The 18,533-nt window shown below is 33.1% G+C and overlaps 1 pseudogene; it reads left to right on the plus strand.

Moving 5' to 3' along the window:
- The first annotated feature begins 5,869 nt into the window (after positions 1-5,869).
- On the plus strand, positions 5,870-17,118 carry LOC149172031 (oligopeptide transporter 7-like; annotated as a pseudogene).
- Positions 17,119-18,533: the final 1,415 nt, after the last annotated feature.

Genomic DNA, 18,533 nt, shown 5'->3' on the forward strand with positions numbered 1-18,533 from the left:
TGTAAATTCTTTAGTCTACCCTTTGTCATTACTTCTCTCATAGTCCTTAAAATTAAGACTAAGTGGAAAATGTGACTCTCTATTTACTAGAAATTCATCATCCTGCCCTTCGTCACTACTTCTCTCGTAGTCCTTAGTATGAAGACTAAGTGGAAAATATGTCTCGATTTATTGGAAATTCTTCATCCTGGTCATCATCATTGTTGCTCTCATAGTCCATAGGATTAGAACTAAGTGTAAACCGTGACTCTCGATTGACTGGAAATTATTCATCCTTGCCTTCATCACTGTTGCTCTTATAGTCCATAAGATTAGGACTAAGTGTAAAATGTGGCTCTCTATTTATTTAAAATTTTTCGTCTTGCCCATTGTCAGAGTCACTGCCATAGTCCTTAGGATTAGGACTAAGTGAAATATTTTACTCTCTATTCATAGTGAAAGAACTTTTGTTATATTCATTAATATGAATAATGTTGTTAGGCGACGAAGATGGTCATGCTTCATAAAGCGAAACTTCACTATCAAAAGAATCCATGGATTTAAAATAGAAGAATTTGAATGATACAAATGCACTGTCTCTTAATGATAATATATATCTTAAAGAATGGAAATTTTCCTCAATTTCATTCTAGAAATTTTCGCTGAAAATTTTCCCTCCAAAAATTTCGTTTGAAGTATTTCCCTCCAAAAGTTTCGTTTGAAGTATTTCCTTCCAAAACTTCCTTCTACAATTTAATGAAAAAATTCTAATAAAAATTTCTCTTGAAATTAATCTTTTAAACTAAATCTTTAAATTTTAATTTTAAACTAAATCTTTTACCTAAAGTAATCTTTTACTTAAACTATATAGAATTTAATAGACAACTGATTTTTTTTTATTACATCTTTTATCCCACATGTAACATAAATTACTATATCGCCATAACACAATTTATACATCAAATTTTTATAAAAAAAATGAATACCGCATTCAAGAAGCGATAAAACAATTCCATAATTTCTGCTATATAATAAATTTCATTATCACTACTCCTTATATCACATCAAGAATTCTCGAGGTTTTGTTAAAATACTTGGAGTGATTTTGTGGAGTAGTTACATTGTCATCAGCAACACATTCAATGGGAGATTATTGTATTTGGAATGTTAGCTTCCATTTTACTGAGTGTAGGTCATAAACTCCGATAGGTTTATTAGCAGTTATGTGTCAGCTGGATTGTTTTGTTCACACAAGATACTAGACAAAACCACATTCCAGTAAAAAAATACTAACATTTAATTAATGAAATATAGTTTCCTTTTAAAAATAAAAAATTCACATGAGCCAGGATTACCCGAAATCCCCCTCACAGGCAGCGGGACACTATGTCACTAGTGGGCATGGTGGGCCCATCCATGGACGTGCCCACCATGACATAATGGGCGTGCAGGAAGCACAACCACTCTACCACAGGCGGTCACACCCACATCTGAGCGCACCCACCCACATGAAGTTCCCTATGCTTGTGGGAGGGCATACCCGACCGTGGGCATGCCTGTCGGGGTAGAGCAACCCCTTGATAGGCAAGGGGGAAGATTCCCAGAATCAACCCCCTAGCTTGCTGGGGATCGTTTACCAGAATCAAACCCCTAGCCTTCTCGGGGCCGATTCCCAGAATTGACCCCTTAGCCTACCGGGGTTGGTTTGGGGAAATGCCCCCCTGGCAGGCTAGGGGGCCATTCTGACTTGGGCAAGCATGCCCATGGTCGGACCTATCCGCCCACAGGAACAAGCACTGATTGTGGCTGTGGGTGGGCACACCTACCCATAGGCACAGGCCTACCTATACCTATGGGAGGTTGCGCCCAACTGTGGGTGTGCCTACTCAAGTAAAAGTTGCCCCTAGTAGGTCATGGGGTCGATTCCTGAAATCAGACTCTGGCAGGCCAGGGAGCTGATTTTGGGAATCGCCCCCCTGGGCCGCTTTTCCCTGGGCATACATGGCGGCAGACATAGTGGGAGGGCAGATACAACAAGTGGACGACGCGATGTAGAGGGGGACCGAACCTGGTGGGCGACCTGACCCAGTGGGTAACCTAACACGGTGGGTAACCCAAGTTGCAGGTTGAGGCAAGTTGCATGAGGTGAATTGTGGGACTCTGCCAAAGGGAAATTGGAGGTTTCCAGGCAAGGTGAATAATTTTCTAAGTGTGTAGACGTGGTTGCACGACTTAGCTGAAAATTTGTATATTAAACACTTGTAAGATATTGAATTGTTATATTACTAATACGAGAAGACTCTATATTGGGGATTTGCCCCTCCCATTGAAGAAATTTGTATTTCCGCTATGCATATATGATGAAATGATGAATGTATGAATGTTTATCTCCATTGCGTTATAACACCAAATAGAATTGGAAGAAAATAAACTAAGTGTTAAAGAGCTATGCGTAATCCATACTCACAAGTATTGGTGAAAAGAAAGTGTGCAGTGGTGCCACACCTGCCTATGTGCGGATGGAAGACTACCGCCAAGATAGAGGTGTGAAAGATGGTATCGAAGGTCAATTGGAAATTGAAGTAAAGAAGATACCACTGCACTTCGTGATATATGGTGTTAGAGTTCGATTGGAAATTGAAGTAAAGTAGACACCACTGCACTTCATGATAGATGGTATCAAAGTTCAATTAGAAATTGAAGTGAAGCAGATACTAGTGCCACTTCATGACAGATGGTATCAAAGGCCATTAAGATTTGAACACAAAGAAGCAGATATCACTACACTTTGTGACAAAGTTGGTATTTTACTTTCTGTAGGGCTTTGATTGAAGTTGAAGGAGTTCGACAGGGGCAAGTGAAAGGTCGAAGATGAACGCCAAAGAAGTGCATGGTCTTTACAAGATCACAACCAAAGCCAATTGCTGATCAAGCGGAAGAACCTCAAGTTATGACAAGTGAATCTAGCAAGGATGCTGAGACAGTTTTCATGGATAAGGTATTGGACAAGATGGAGGAATGTGCTTCGAGGGTGGCTTCACTAAAGGCTGCAAATATTGAATTTTAAGAGAAGTTCGTGAAACTAAAGGAAGAGCATGAAGACCTCAAATTTCTATATGAGGATACAAAATGGTTGTAAATGCAAACAAAGAAAGAAGTCAAGGACATAGGAGCTACAAAAGACTAGGGTTTGGAGGAAATATTGAAGTTGTAGAAATCATTTAACGATGCTCGAAATGAGATAACTGTTTGAAGAAAGCAGTTGGGAAAGGACCTATCGAAGGAGTTTCCCATGTGAAAGTCAAGGAACTTGAATATTATGATGGGATGAGGAGTGCTCAAGCTCTTGGAAATTTCTTATGGGATATGGAGCAATACTTGGAGCACTTGGGCTCACCTGATGACGAAGCCAAAGTCAAAGTATTTTCTCAATTCTTGACAAAGGATGCTAACATGTGGAGGAGACAGAATATGGATCAGATTTCCAGTGCTGATGTTGATGAGAGCTCTACTTGGGATGGTATGAAGAAGGCCTTACAAACTCATTTTAGCCCACAAGATGATACTCGGGATGCAAGGACGAAGATTAAGTACATGAAGCAAATAGGAAGTCTACAAGCATATCAACGGGAATTCTTGAGTGCGATCTTGGAGCTACTTGATATGGCAGAAAAAGACAAGGTGTTCAATTTCATTATAGGATTGAAACCTTGGACACACAATGAGGTGAAGAGGCATAATATCATGACACTAGAAGAAGCATTTGCTGCAGTTGATCGCTTTGTAGAACATTATGATGGAGGGACCGAAGAGAGAAAGAATATGTCTAATAAAACAAAGGAGAAGTCTACAAAGGAAGATCCTTCGAGATCGAATGATAATTCGAAGATGAAGAAGCCTCTGAAGTGCTAGATATGCAAAGAACCCCACAGGATGAAGATTCTTCCTTCAAGACCAAAAGTAGCGGTAGTAGCACAGGTCGATGCAAACAATAAGAAATAACAACCACTCGTTCGAGTGATGCAAATTTTTGGAGTTGCAGTTGCTACAAAAGTAGTCTCATGTAAGGATCCTAAAGGAATAAGCTGGAGTATGTGGAAATGAAGATTGGGAAAGGCATTGTACTCACGATGGTGGATAGTGGTGTGGATCATGACTTCATCAGGGAATAAACTACAAGGAATATTGGGTTGAAGATTATACCAGCTCAAGCACATTTGAAAGTAGTGAATTTTCCACCCGATTCAGTGATTGGTATATCAGAGAAAGTGGATGTCAGCATAGGTGAATGGACTAGGAAGGTCATTTTCACGATTGTTTGGATATATGACTATGAAGTTGTACTACGCATGGAATCTATGAAACATTTTGAAGCTATGATTGTGCGACACATGAAGAAGTTGTACGTTTATGATGGGTAGGATGATGATCGTATAGGGGTATCAATCATGGGAGCTACGACAACCGAGTGTAAATTGACAGCGATCAATGAGGAGGAATCTAGGCAGGATGAAGAAATCTATAGGAGGTTCTCTTCTGCAAAGGAAAAACTTATGGAGTAGTCACAGGTTATTAGAGCATTCTATAATAGTATCTTGGATTTAATGAGAAGACTAGAGGTAGTCGAAGGAGATGAAGATGCTAGACCCGAAGTTCAGGAGGATAGTTGGGAGGCATACATGCATAGATTTGAGGAGGAAGATCCAGATATGTTGACTAAGATATTAACTAAGGAATAGGGAGATCCTCTGACGTACACTTCCTCCCCCACTTCTAGGATGACGTGGAGATGAGGCTCATTATTAGTTTCTCATGGAAGTGAGTCTCCTATATTTTGAGCAAACATTGGGGTGAGATGGACACGATTGATAGCAAGATGCAGAGATGAGTCATGATGATGTAGGGAGCATGCGTTCTTGTGGGGGCGATGTACAGTCGGATTAGCTACCCAACTAGTCATCAACATGAGGGGATCCAATACATGATTTTCTTGCAAAGTTTAAAAGATCGTCAGAATGAAGCAAGTCTTACGTGGAGACATCTAGGCGGGCATACTTATGGACATGTCTTGGTGATGGTGGTTGCTGGGATGGTGTTGTTGAGGATGACAACATTTTTAGAGTGGTGGAGTATGTCAAGCCCATGAGCTGACTCGGTTATATGAGACAGGTTGGGTAGACTCGATTATATGCGATGGTGGGTGACATCGGTTAAATGTAATGGATTGTAAACTTGGGAAATGTGTTGGGTGACCCACATTGACTGATCAGTTCGGTGCGTGTGCTCGAGGTGAGTCAACATAGCGGGTGACTCGACATGAGGGGTGAAAAACTACAAATGAAAATTTGGCTAAGTGTTGGACAGATCGGTGATCATGGAGAGTTTATAGGAGGCCGACGTGATGGTTGGGTCAACGTGATAAAGTGGAGCGACATGGTGAAGGAGAGGTCAACTTGGAGGAGGGTCGAGCCCCTCATACATGTGGGAACCCATATATATATATATATATATATATATATATATATATATATATGAGTGGAAGACTTAAGGAGGAGAAATCATTCCAACTCAAGCAAGTGAGAATCCAACATAGATTGGGTGAACAAGCAAGAGAAGTAAACAAGGAAAGGGTGCAGGAAACAAGCGGGAAAGGCTAGGCCAAGGATCAAAGCAAGCCGTAGCCGAAATCTGAAGAGCCACAAGCAGGCGCACAAGACCCGACAAGTGGACCCGGGTGCAGGTCGGTGCACAGACCTGACAGGTGAATCTAGGGTGCGATGGTCACATTGACATGAGAAGGTGGGTGCATAGACTCAGCTGGAAGACGCAGGTGGAGGTAGGTGCTTGGACGCGGGCCGATGGGTGACTCGACCGACAGAGGTTGCAGGGCATGGGCAGGCATGCAGACATGACAGTTGGGCAACCCGACCCAGTGGGCGACCCAACCCTGGGAGCTATCCGACATGGTGGGCATCCTGAGTTGCAAGTTGAGGCAAGTTGCAAGAGGTGAATTGTGGGACTTTGCCAATGGGAAATTGGAGGTTTCTAGTCAAGGTGAATAATTTTATAAGTGTGCAGACGTGGTTGCACGACTTAGCTGCATATTTGTATATTCAAACACTTGTAAGATATTGAATTGTTATATCACTGATAAAGGAGGACTCTATATTGGGGAGTTGCCCCTCCCACTGAAGAAATGTGTATTTCCTCTGTGCATTTATGATGAAATGATGAATGTATGAATGTTTGTTTCAACTTTGTTATAACACTAAGTATTGAAGAGCTAGGCATTCCATACTCACAAGTATTGGTGAAAAGAAATTTTGTAGCGGTGCCACACCTGCCTATGTGCAGTTGAAAGACTACCTCTACGATAGGAGCATGTCATGCATGCTTGATGTGCCACAGGTGGGCAGACCTACAGTCGGGTGCGCCCACCTAAGCCACAACAACCCCTAACAGGTAGGGGGCCAATTCTGAGTGCTTGTTCCTGTGGGCGGGCATGCCTATAGCTGGGTGTCGAGCATGCTCAATGTGCTGGGGGGGCTTGCCTATAGTCAGGTGTGCCCGCCTAAGGCACAACGGCCCCCTAGCAGGCAGGGGGCCAATTCAATGAATCAGCTCCCTACCTACTAGAGGACTTATTCTTAGAATCAACTCGACAACTCATTGATAGGAAAGGAGCCGATTCTAAGAATCAACCCCTGGCTTACCAAGGGACTAGGGACAAATATAACAAATAAATAAAAAATAAAAAAATCTAAGGAATGATTTATTTTTTTTGTACCATGTATGAACCTAACAACCAACTTTTCATGAGGGTCGATGTGCATGTTCCTGGTCTTTTTTCATTTAAATTTTTTTTTTTTTTGTTTGTTTGTAGGAAAATGACATCAAGGAAAATTTATGCAAATTTTTTTGGACCAAATATTGCTAAAGTTGGATGTGGATCCAATACTACTGAACGAACCTGACCTTAGCTAATAAATAAAAAACTAACAAGTTCCTCTAAGGATAAGATGTTGGTTTCTCACTAGAATAAATCACAAGATGTGAAGCGTACAAAACTTGTATGGTTTATGAAAGATAAATAAGGTGAACAACATCTATAGATATATCTATATGCTAATATCCGTAATGATGGTTGAATTTATGAGGTAATGGGAAAAGTACTAGACATGTGTTTGATACTGGATACTGAAGTTGTTTATGTACTAATAAAACAACCCAAGTCACATGACAAGATTAGATATCAGTATGCATTGTCAATGTATGACACGACAGATGATTCTAGAAATATGTGTAAACAAATCATAAATGACATTACACAAGATATCGTAAGTACTATTATTTATATTCATGTGTTTTGTGTTATTGTAACTGTATCATTATATCTTTTGTAACTTAGTTTTTATTGACTTGTGAGATTTTATTTGAATATTTTTTATTTAAGTTATTTCAACTATGTTGGGAGGAATTTATTTTATAGAACGAGATATTATGAATGTTGTCAGCAATTTCTACTCAGGGTTAGAAGAAGATATTGAAAAGAAGCAAAAAAGGTAATCCATGATGCTACAAGACTACATCCAAGGAATCAACAAAGAATTCCTATAGTGGATAAATCTAGCAAAGCTAGACATGTTACTTTTGAAAATGAGAAAGTTGAAACTGAAGTTGAAGCTGAAGAATATGTTTCCATTACTTAGGATGATATTAGAACTGACGTTAGAAAGGAGAAGAGCAATAAAAGAACAAAAGAAAAAATGCCCATGTATGTCTTTGTTTTACTTGATTAGTAGGATGTTACTTATGTAGAATAAAATATGATAACCGAGAGGAAAAAGAAATTAAAAGTTGATCATTCTCAAAAAGTCATGGCCAACAGTGAAGATCTTAATGAGAAATCAAAAGGAAGTAGGGAAATCATTACATTAGGAGCTGATCTAGAGAATGGCATTATTAAAACAAAACAAAATTCCATTCGAAATCATTTGACAAAGACAAAATTATTTGAGGGTGGACGTACATTTCAACTTAATGTTAGCCAAATCTATAAGCCAAATTAAGGACAATTTAAATATGAAATTAGAAATCCACACCACCTACATGTTGACAACTCAAAGGCATTGACAAGGTACAATCCATATGCTCATGTGGTTGATTATGTGCTTCTTGTTGATCCAATTCAAGTTCCCAACAAAAAAAATTTGATAATTCAAAATGTTATGAATACAAATATTATGTACTTGGGGGGAACCATTCCGTAGAAGCTCAAAGGAAATTGATGGAGTAATATCCCAATAACCCACATTTTGAAACAATGAAGCGTATCATTTACACTAGTTTATCAGGTACAGAAGTAGAGTTATTGGCATGGGATTGTATTACATATAATGAGTATAGGATGTCTATGAATTTCATCCAAAGGGTTAGATTTATTCATAATTAATTTGAAGAAAAATATGACGGGGATAAGACAAAGGTTAATCCATCATTTTGGAAGGAATGTTGTATGGAAATAGGTTATCAAATTGAGGAAAAAATCAATTCAAAAGGTGGAAAAGTAAATTATGATATATTCAAAGGTATGGATAACATTTTCTAGTTGACACTTAGAACTAGAGAGATATGGGAATTTATTAATGAAATTTTTAGCATGTGGAAGAACATTGGCATTAAAAACTAGAAGGTCAAAATTATAAACCATTGATATGTAGTAGCAGTGAATCAGGTCCTAAAATGAAGCTCCTTCTCGAAGATATGATTATCAGACCTTCGGGAGAATTGCAAGAAGTGAAGGATGAAAATCTTTTCAAAACAATATTATCTCATGTGAAGTCATGGGAATTATCATTGGAAGAAATGTGTGAGGATTTTCAAAAGTAAGTTTGTTGAATTATTTTTACTTATTTCTACATTATAATTTTTTTTTAAATATAACATATTGTTGTTGGTAGTATTTGTTATACATATCATTCTATTAACCTTTTTTTTTGTTATCTATTCAATCACAAGGTTTACATGATAATACAAGAACAAATGGTTAAATTTTTGAATGAAGATAGTTTGGATGTTGTTGTACGAAACTACACAGATTCAAGTTCTATGTCAACACTAAAATATTTTATCTTGCATTTAAAAATATATGTTGATTTATACATTCATTTTTATACTATTTTTATTTTATAAATTATACATATATTTTTTTATTTCATTAAAGATGAAGAAGGATGCCAATGAAGCACCATATAATTTCAGAAGATTTATTGAAAAAATTAAGATGGAAAGACCGAGAAAGCAATGTTTTAGTAATGTTGAACTTGATCCTTGTCTTGCACAATTCATTTGGAATGGGTTTGAGACTATCCAATATCAAATAATACAATGTGATTCGAAAGTCATTTCTAAACTCATACCTAAAAGGGATCATTCCTTAGTTATTGCAGATATTCCTCATGGTTTCAATATTGTAGACATTGACTATGATTGCGACCCTTATACTTATCAAGCTCTTAGTAGAGTGGTTGACGGATTTGTAGAAGTTACAACATCAAAATTATGGAGGTTTGTGACATTTTATTCAAGAACACAGTTTTCAATGTTATTGACAAGCTTCAAGGGAAACACAAACTCAAGGATGCAACTTACATGGTAAGGCATTGAAATTGTATGTTTGATTAATGTTAAAAATAATTTATGTACAAATTAATTGAACTTTTACTATTGCATGTTACAAGAAAATGTAAAATCTTATTAACCGTGGAGATCAACCAATTATAAGTGATTGTGAGTTCATCTATGTTGAAATTTGGACAAAATATGATAGCTATAAGCCTATATTTCTTCATCGGGTAGATGAAAGAGTCATAGCCAAGTACTGGTTTATGATATTGTTGTAAAAAAAATAACATATGAAGATAAAGAAGCAAAAGGAGAGTTAGTTAACATTTATCAAAAACCACAGTCATTGATTAACTATCTTATAGACTTATGTTCAAATGAAAGAGATTGGGTTCTGGATTTATTCTCAGGCTCAGGTAAGTTTTATTATATAAAATTGAATTTCAATATTTTCTTTCATAATTTATATGTGATTATATTACTTTACTGCATTATTTCTTTTGTGTTTGCTAATTAGATACAACACTAGCATGTTGCCTACAAAAAGGAATAAATTGTATGCCATTGAAAAAGACCCAGTACAGTGCAAATTTTTCAACAAAGAATTAATGCTCTTCAATTTCTTCTAGATGAAATTCAAGAAATTGGGTTGAGGAAAGAGGATTTTAATGAATCATGTGTGGCAAAAAGGGAAAATGAACCTCAACCACCATTAGATGGAATGATTGGAAATGCATATATTGGGAGATTAGTAGACCTCAGAGATTCATTAGAATAGGAAAATGAGAAAACGAAAGCAGAAAATATTGTGGAAGAAGACAATGATGAAACTCTAGAAGAGGAAGAGTATGGATTACGTGATATTATTGATTAAATTTAAGTTATGATACATGTAATGTTTTGACTTTGACATTTTATGAGAAGAATAAGTATTCAATTAATGTTATTATACGTTCAATATTTGTATTATGTGATTTTCATTTTATCTTTATGTGAATCATTTTTTATTTTTTTTAAACTATGATTATTGTTATTTTTTGACATGAAATTCATAAAAAACAACTATTATTTAACCATTTTTTAATTAAAAATTTCCTATAAAAATTATGATTTTGACATGTAATTTTTAGTACAAAAGTCTCAAATGTGTAACTTTTTTTATTATATTTATGTTTAAAATGTGTATTTTTATGTCAATTGTTAAAAAATATTATGTTTTAGAGACAATTATTTGGTGTGTATTGAAAAATTAATTAACGATATATATATATATATATATATATATATATATATATATATATATATATATATATATATATAAAAGATCGAAACTTTAAAATATCAACATTTTTTTAACTATGCAAAAAAAATAAAGATCTCATTAAAAAAAATTAAAAGAAAAACAAAAATCTATGAACAAGAAACTACTTAAAAATTGTTAAATTTAGAAAATAATAGAAAATTTAAAGTAAAAAAATAAGTCTTCTAAAAAATGGCTTGACGTTACGTTAATACTTTTAAAATCAACATGAAAATCAACAACTTTTAAAAAATAATGTACATAGAAAAATTTAAATTGTCAAAAACTATGCTATATATATATATATATATATATATATATATTCTAAATCAACACTTTTCAAAATCGGTTGATTTTTTTGCTAACTGAAATTTTTGCTAAGTGAAAAAAAAAACAGAGTAACTGTTTCAAAGTTTACATTATTAATATGTATATTCACTTTTTTTTTTATGAAAATTTACATTGTTAATATGTATATTCACTTTTTTTATAAGTTTCTACTTACAAAATATTGTAGTTAGACAAAAACATAACAACCTCAAAATTCTAAAATTTTGTTAATAGTCTAGTTTCCTTTAAATTAAACTAATAACTATTTTTTTAGGTTTTATGTAGTCTTGATCTAACATAATGCAGAGTCCCTAACTTAAAAAAAAATCTACAAAAATATCAAATTAACTATATATATAATTTTAAGCAATTAAACAAAATTCACTTCACCATTTTTCCCTAAATTTTAATTTAAATATTAAAAAAATTTAAAAATATATATTATAAATATAAAATATTATATTTTACAATAACATAAAATAAAATAAAAATAAAATAGATATCCCCTCGAATAAAATAAAAATAAAAATAGATATCCCCTCGAGTTTAGATTAGTTAATGAATGAATCCATTGATAGTAATTGTCACACTTTTAAAGCCTTGTAAGTGCTACCTCATTTCAAACTAGAAATTATAGTAATAGCAATGGAAATCAACCCGTGAGAAAATGATCTACCTAATTAGATCTACCTAATTTCTAATTTTTTTAGTAAAAGAAAATATTTAAAATATTTTTTAATATTATTAGAATCAATATAAATACAAAATAATAATTATTTATAATTTTTTAATAATTAGAAAATAAAATTATAAAAATAATTAGAAATCAAGTTTATTAATTATATTATATTAATATTAAATTAATTATATCATATTAATCTTAAATCAAATTTATAAATAACATGAAATCTCGTTTATTTAAATGAGCTAATAATTTATGTTTCTATTATTTGTTTTTTTTTAAAAACTATTGATTAAGGAAAGTGGATATATATATCTATATATATATAACAATTTCAATTTTTTAAGTTTACTAGGTGTATAAGATGTTTTTTTAAGGCACTTAGTGGTATAAAAGATCAGTCTGATATTACATGGTAAAAAAATCCAACCATGATAACGACTTGTGGCACAGGATGAGTGCAATCCCTTGATGATTTTTATGGCTTAAATGTCTCTTTGGTCATGACTAGTAAGCATATTAGTTATCTCACTACTCATATAACCTAGCAAACCAAAAAAATAACCTGATTTTTAGTGTGGCAAATGTAGGTAAGATATAAAAAGAACAAAATTACTTTTACTTTATAATGTTCTCATAATGAAAAGTATGAAATCTTACATTACGAAAAAAATATGGTAACTTTATTACTATTTTTTCTTTTTCAAAAATAGTTTTTCTAAAAGAACTAAATTGTTGCTTTTCATTATGTAAACTGATTTGTATGAAAAAAATATGGTAACTTTATTACTATTTTTTCTTTTTCGAAAATAGTTTTTCTAAAAGAACTAAATTGTTGCTTTTCATTATGTAAACTGATTTGTATGGCCAAAACCATTTACATTAGAAAAAAGCAAGACCGACTTTAGTTACATTGATTCTATATGCCAATATATCGAAAGAAAAGCTTTCTTTATTCCATGAATTGTATGGGCGATAGTCATACACTGTAATCTCCCAAAATCTACCTAAGCAAAAACAAAAATTTTGCATTACATAAAAAAAAACATTTTTAAGCTATATTGGATGGTCTGGCTTCTCCGCAGCCAGCCTTCTCCCCTTTGTTTAACTTGTAAATATTTTTAACAATTTTTTCGAGGCGTATTAGTTGGAGCAAGGCTTTTCGATTACACAGGAAAACGGTATCAAAAATTGATAATTTCGGAGGACTTTATGTTAGTGATGAAAGAAATGATTGATCCTAACCAATGCTCACACATAAAAATAATCCTCTCATTTATTAAATGAATAATTGTTTTCCGAATTCAGCTATATCTTATTATGCTTATAGAAGGCTATATTCCAATTATTTTATAGTCAAAATGCTTTGATTTTAGATTGGTTTTGAAAATTTTAAAAAAATTTTATAAAGTTTATTAAAATTTAAAATAAATTATTAGACTAAATATTTTGAAAATAAAAATAATTTTTGAAAATTTTGAAATTTTTATTTTTATTTTCTTATTAGCTCATGTAGATAAATGACTAATTTTATAGAGATATAAATAGAATTTGCAAAAATAAAAAATGATTTTAATTTTTTTTATATGTTACATAGTACACACATCAACTCTCAGTATTTATGAAAAAAAGTAGAACATCGAATCTCAATCTTATATATATATATATATATATATATATATATATATATATATATATATATATGTATGTATATATATTCTATTAAGCGTCATAATATTACACACATCAAATCTCAATATTTATCAAAATTTCATTTTTAAGTAAGTGTGTCAAAGTCATGTTTGACCTCTATTAATGTGTAATTTTTTAAAATAATTTATGTTTGCTCAAGTTTTTGAAAAAATTTCATAATCACATTTTATTTTATGATTTTTTTTGGGGTGGCTTCATATATATATATATATATATATATATATATATATATATATATATATATAATATTAACATATATAATTTAATTAATATAAGAAAAATATCTAAAATTATTATGTTAGTGCTTAAATAAAATATTCTTCAATTATAATGAGAAATATTTAACGAAATCTTATTTATGCCTTACTACTAGGACTCCAATACTATGCAACAACTACAAAAATATACAAAAAAAACACATTTGTGATTTTCTATCACTTCCTATATTAATATAAAGATATTTTTGAAAATGCAATCTAAATTCTTCCTCAATAATTTTGCTGCATTTGAGTCTCTTCCTACATTAATACAACTCATTTAAATAGAGGATCAACATTTGAGTTTATATATATATATATATATATGAAATTATTGAAATTGTTATTTACCTTCATAAATAGATTTCTAATTAGAACTCATATTATAATCTCAATTTTACATTTCTTCTGGATCAAATCTATTAATAACTTGAAGTCTCTCAATACTTATAAATATTTTTGTATTGTTTTTTTTTTTTTTTAATATAAAATACCTAAAACTTATCTATTCATTTACTAACAACATATTTCAAAATAATATAATGTATTAATAAAAAAACAATGTCCCCTCTCTTATAAATCTTTATAGCACTTTGGTATGCTCCTAAGTCAACATGTCTTTTCATAATTAATTATGTGTTATTAATATTATATAATGATTTTCTACATATTTCAAAATAATATAATGTATTAATAAGAGAAAACAATGTCCCTTCTATTATAAATCTTTATAGCTCTTTGCTATGCCTAAGTCAACATCCCTGTTCACAATTAATTATACGTTCCTTTATTATTATATAATTTTTTACTTTCAAGCATGTTTATGTTCATAATTAATTATATGTTCCTTTATTATTATATAATTTTTCAGGTTCGAGCATTTTTATATACCTTTAATCGCTAGCTTGATTTTATGGGCAACTTGAGTAGAAGCCATATAAGACCTTGAAATATTAAGTTGTCAAATAATACAAAGTAAAGACTTATAAGTATTTGTAAATGTATTAGTTATTTAAGAATATAGACAACAAAAAAATCCAATTGATGCCATTTATTGTGTAAATTTTTGTTATAAATGATTAATGCAAATTATAAATTTCATTGTTTTAACTAAACAATTATTGAATTTTTACTTTGTGAATTCAACTATAAAAATCTCTCAAGAAGATGTAAACTATTATATTGTCGCTTACAAATTGAAACCTTGCAAATCATAAGTTTTAATAATTAAAAAATTTAAGATCTTTATGCATAGACTTGGGGGAATTTTTATATTTTTGGAATCAATTACTTCTTGCATAAGATATGGGTACTAAGTAGCAATGCTAGACTTGTTTTATCATGTTAAAAAATATTTAAATAATTTAATAATTGAATAACTTAAATGACTACGACATTAAATTCTAATGCTTTAATTAAAAATGAAATTCGTAGTTATATTTACTTTGTAAGGTGTTCCCTTTGAAACCAACTCTCCTAAATGCCACTTTGCATTGTGAGATCTATTGTTAGATAATTAAATCATCCTCTACCATCAGATGATGCCATATCCTCTCACGTGTGGATAATGCCATAATCATAGCCTCTCACGTGCGGATGATGCCATAACCGTAACCTCTCACATGCGGATGATGCCATAACCATAGCCTCTCACGTGTGGATGATGCCATAACCGTAACCTCTCACATGCGGATGATGCCATAACCGTTTCATGGGTCTGGCCGGATGAAGCGATAACCGTCTCACACACATAATTACCCGTCTCATACTCAGACTCCACAGTGTACATAGCCTTCTCTTTTATTCGGTTTGGCATTGATATATGACAGTAATCATAGAGATTTAGTACCAGAGGCCACTGTCTGATTACATTTTCTGCATTTTCTGCAATGGAAAGTTCAGTTCTATAACGGAAATGAGTAGCATACATCATCTGGGAAATGCAGTGGGAGATCCGAAAAATCTACTAAGAACGAAAAAGAGATTTCTACAAAAGAAGATTCCGATGACCAGTCCTCGATCGAGCAGGTGGCTCTCACTGTGCCTACAACTGACCATCCAAGCATTCCCGTCCTAACTTTCAGGATGTGGGTTCTCAGAATTATTTCTTGCGTTCTACTCTCGTTTCTAAATCAGTTCTTTGGGTACAGAAGGGAACCCCTCTCGATTAGTTCAATCGCTGCTCAGATTGCAGTCCTCCCTCTTGGCCGACTAATGTCAGCAACCATAACCAACAAAAAGTTCTTTGCAGGCAGCAAATGGGAGTTCTCACTGAATCCATGGCCATTCAATACAAAGGAGCATGTTCTCATCACAATATTTGCGAATGCAGGGGCAACAGGTGTATATGCAATTTCCATTGTCAATGCTGTCAAAATTTTCTACAAGAAGAGCCTGAGCTTTTTCGTTTCTTTACTCATTATCATGACAACCCACGTTAGGTTTTGACCATTTTTGCTCAAATTTTCTTCCGAGGTTCGTTAAATTCCCTGATGCTTGTTGTTTGCAATATTTCTTACTGTTTTAGATATGCAGATGTTGGGGTATGGATGGGCAGGGGTCTTCCGAAAATATCTAGTGGAACCTGCTACCATGTGGTGGCCTGCAAACCTTGTTCAAGTTTCTCTATTCAGGCAAGGACTCTCATTTCATATGATTAGATAAAATGAATTCCTTTTACATGTGGGGTTTTTGAGATGTTTGATGAATTTTGTGTGATTTCTTATAAGCGTTATTCTGTTTCAATTGCTTTGATTGCAGAGCTCTTCATGAGAATGAGGAGAGGCCCAAAGGAGGCCTTACACGAAACCAATTTTTCATGATATCCCTTTCATGTAGTTTTGCCTATTATGTAATCCCTGATTCTCTATTTCCCATGGTGACATCCCTGTCATGGATCTGCTGGGCCTTTTTAAATTCTGTCCTTGCACAACAATTGGGTTCAGGACTATAGGGCCTTGGCATCAGCAGCCTAGGGATAGATTGGTCCACCATTTCTTTTTACCTCGGAAGCCCTCTCGCTACTCGTTGGTTTTCAATAGCCAACAAGGCTGTCGGATTTGTGCGTGTAATGTATGTGATAACGCCATTAACATACTGGCTCAACTTGTATCATGCAAAAACATTCCCAATCTTTTCTATTCAACTCCACTGGCCAACCTTACAACGTCTCTGGAATCGTTGATTCTGTTGTTGTTTCAGGAATTTATTTGTTCTTTTTGCAGATTTCTTGATTTAGAAAGCTTTTATGTCTGGTATTCCTATATGATTTTTCTGTTGTACTTAAATTTATTAAAATTTATTTATATTACATATGGTTAAACTTAATTAAACACTATGAGAGAACTCGTTAAGCTGATTGCAATGGAAGCAAAATACTCTGGTGGCGGAAAGGAATATAACAAAGGTGATTTGTGAGGTGATCTGTGTGAGCGCGAGTGACTAAAGTTTATTTTGGACAAGTATATGAAAATTATTAGTTAGTATGTTAGGAGGTTATTTTAACATGCTATCAAGAAAAATATATATCTATATGTTTTTCCATGTTTCGTGACAAACATGCATACTCTGTTTTAATAAGATAACATGATTATGCCAGCAAATTCCAAGTGTTTGACCTTTTTTTCATGACTGCGAGATTCCTAGATATTCCACAAATATTTCAAAATCTACGAATACATATATATGCACTTAAGTCAATGCAGATATTGAAACTACAGATACTCAATGAGGTTGTCCTAAATACTGGATGAGGGTTAGTCCTGCTGCGGTGGTTCAATGGTGAGGTGGGAGTTTGGTCCCCATAGGTTTGGTGGCCTAATCTTGGCTTCAAGTTTGGTTTGTTCTGTTGAAAAATAAAAAGAATATTTTGAAAATTTGATAAACATGAGCATTTTAGAAATCTGATAAATAAGAATAAAGTTAAAATGCTTCAATCTTCAGTGTAAAATTTTTAGAATATTCAAATAGTCAAAAACTGCTTCAATCTTGTCTATCAGATTGTAAAATTTTCAGAATATTTGAATAGTCAAAAACTGCTTCAATCTTGTCTATCAGATTTCCCAAAATTTGAATAGTCAAAAACTGCTTCAATCTTGTCTATCAGATTTCCCAAATATTTTAAAAGTTAAATTCAAATATTTTAAAAGTTAAATTATTTCAATATTTGAGTCAAATTTCTAAAATATTCCAAAATCTCATCTCTATTATATTTCGAAAATATTTCAATTCTATGATAAAAGTAGTGGAGTTGTTTTAGTGAGACTTTTTGGAAGCTTTTCGGGTGGGATTTTCTGGGTAGCAATTTATTGAAATCGCAAGTTTGATAGCTAATTTCTGCACAATCAAAGTGTCCTAGGGGTAGGGGTTTTTCAGGGTGCTGAATCCAAATATGCAGTGAAAAAACCATTTTAAATAATACAATTCAAGATTTAACCTCAATTTTTTCCCACCGGATTCCGTCACCGGAATCTCCAAAAAATCGCACTAAAGACAACTCCAAAAATAATAACTTGACTGAGTATTCAAACTTACCATCCCCAGTAAGACTAATCTGGAAATGCAATATCAAAAGAATCTTCGGTTCCGCAATAATGAAACAGTGGGAGAGGAGAGTTGGCTGGATCATTATAATGGGCTCGTTTCAAAA

Source organism: Pinus tabuliformis, chromosome 4_2 (genome assembly GCF_031772625.1).
Source record: "Pinus tabuliformis cultivar Carrire ecotype Pingquan chromosome 4_2, CPIR1, whole genome shotgun sequence".
Classification (NCBI taxonomy): Eukaryota; Viridiplantae; Streptophyta; class Pinopsida; order Pinales; family Pinaceae; genus Pinus; species Pinus tabuliformis.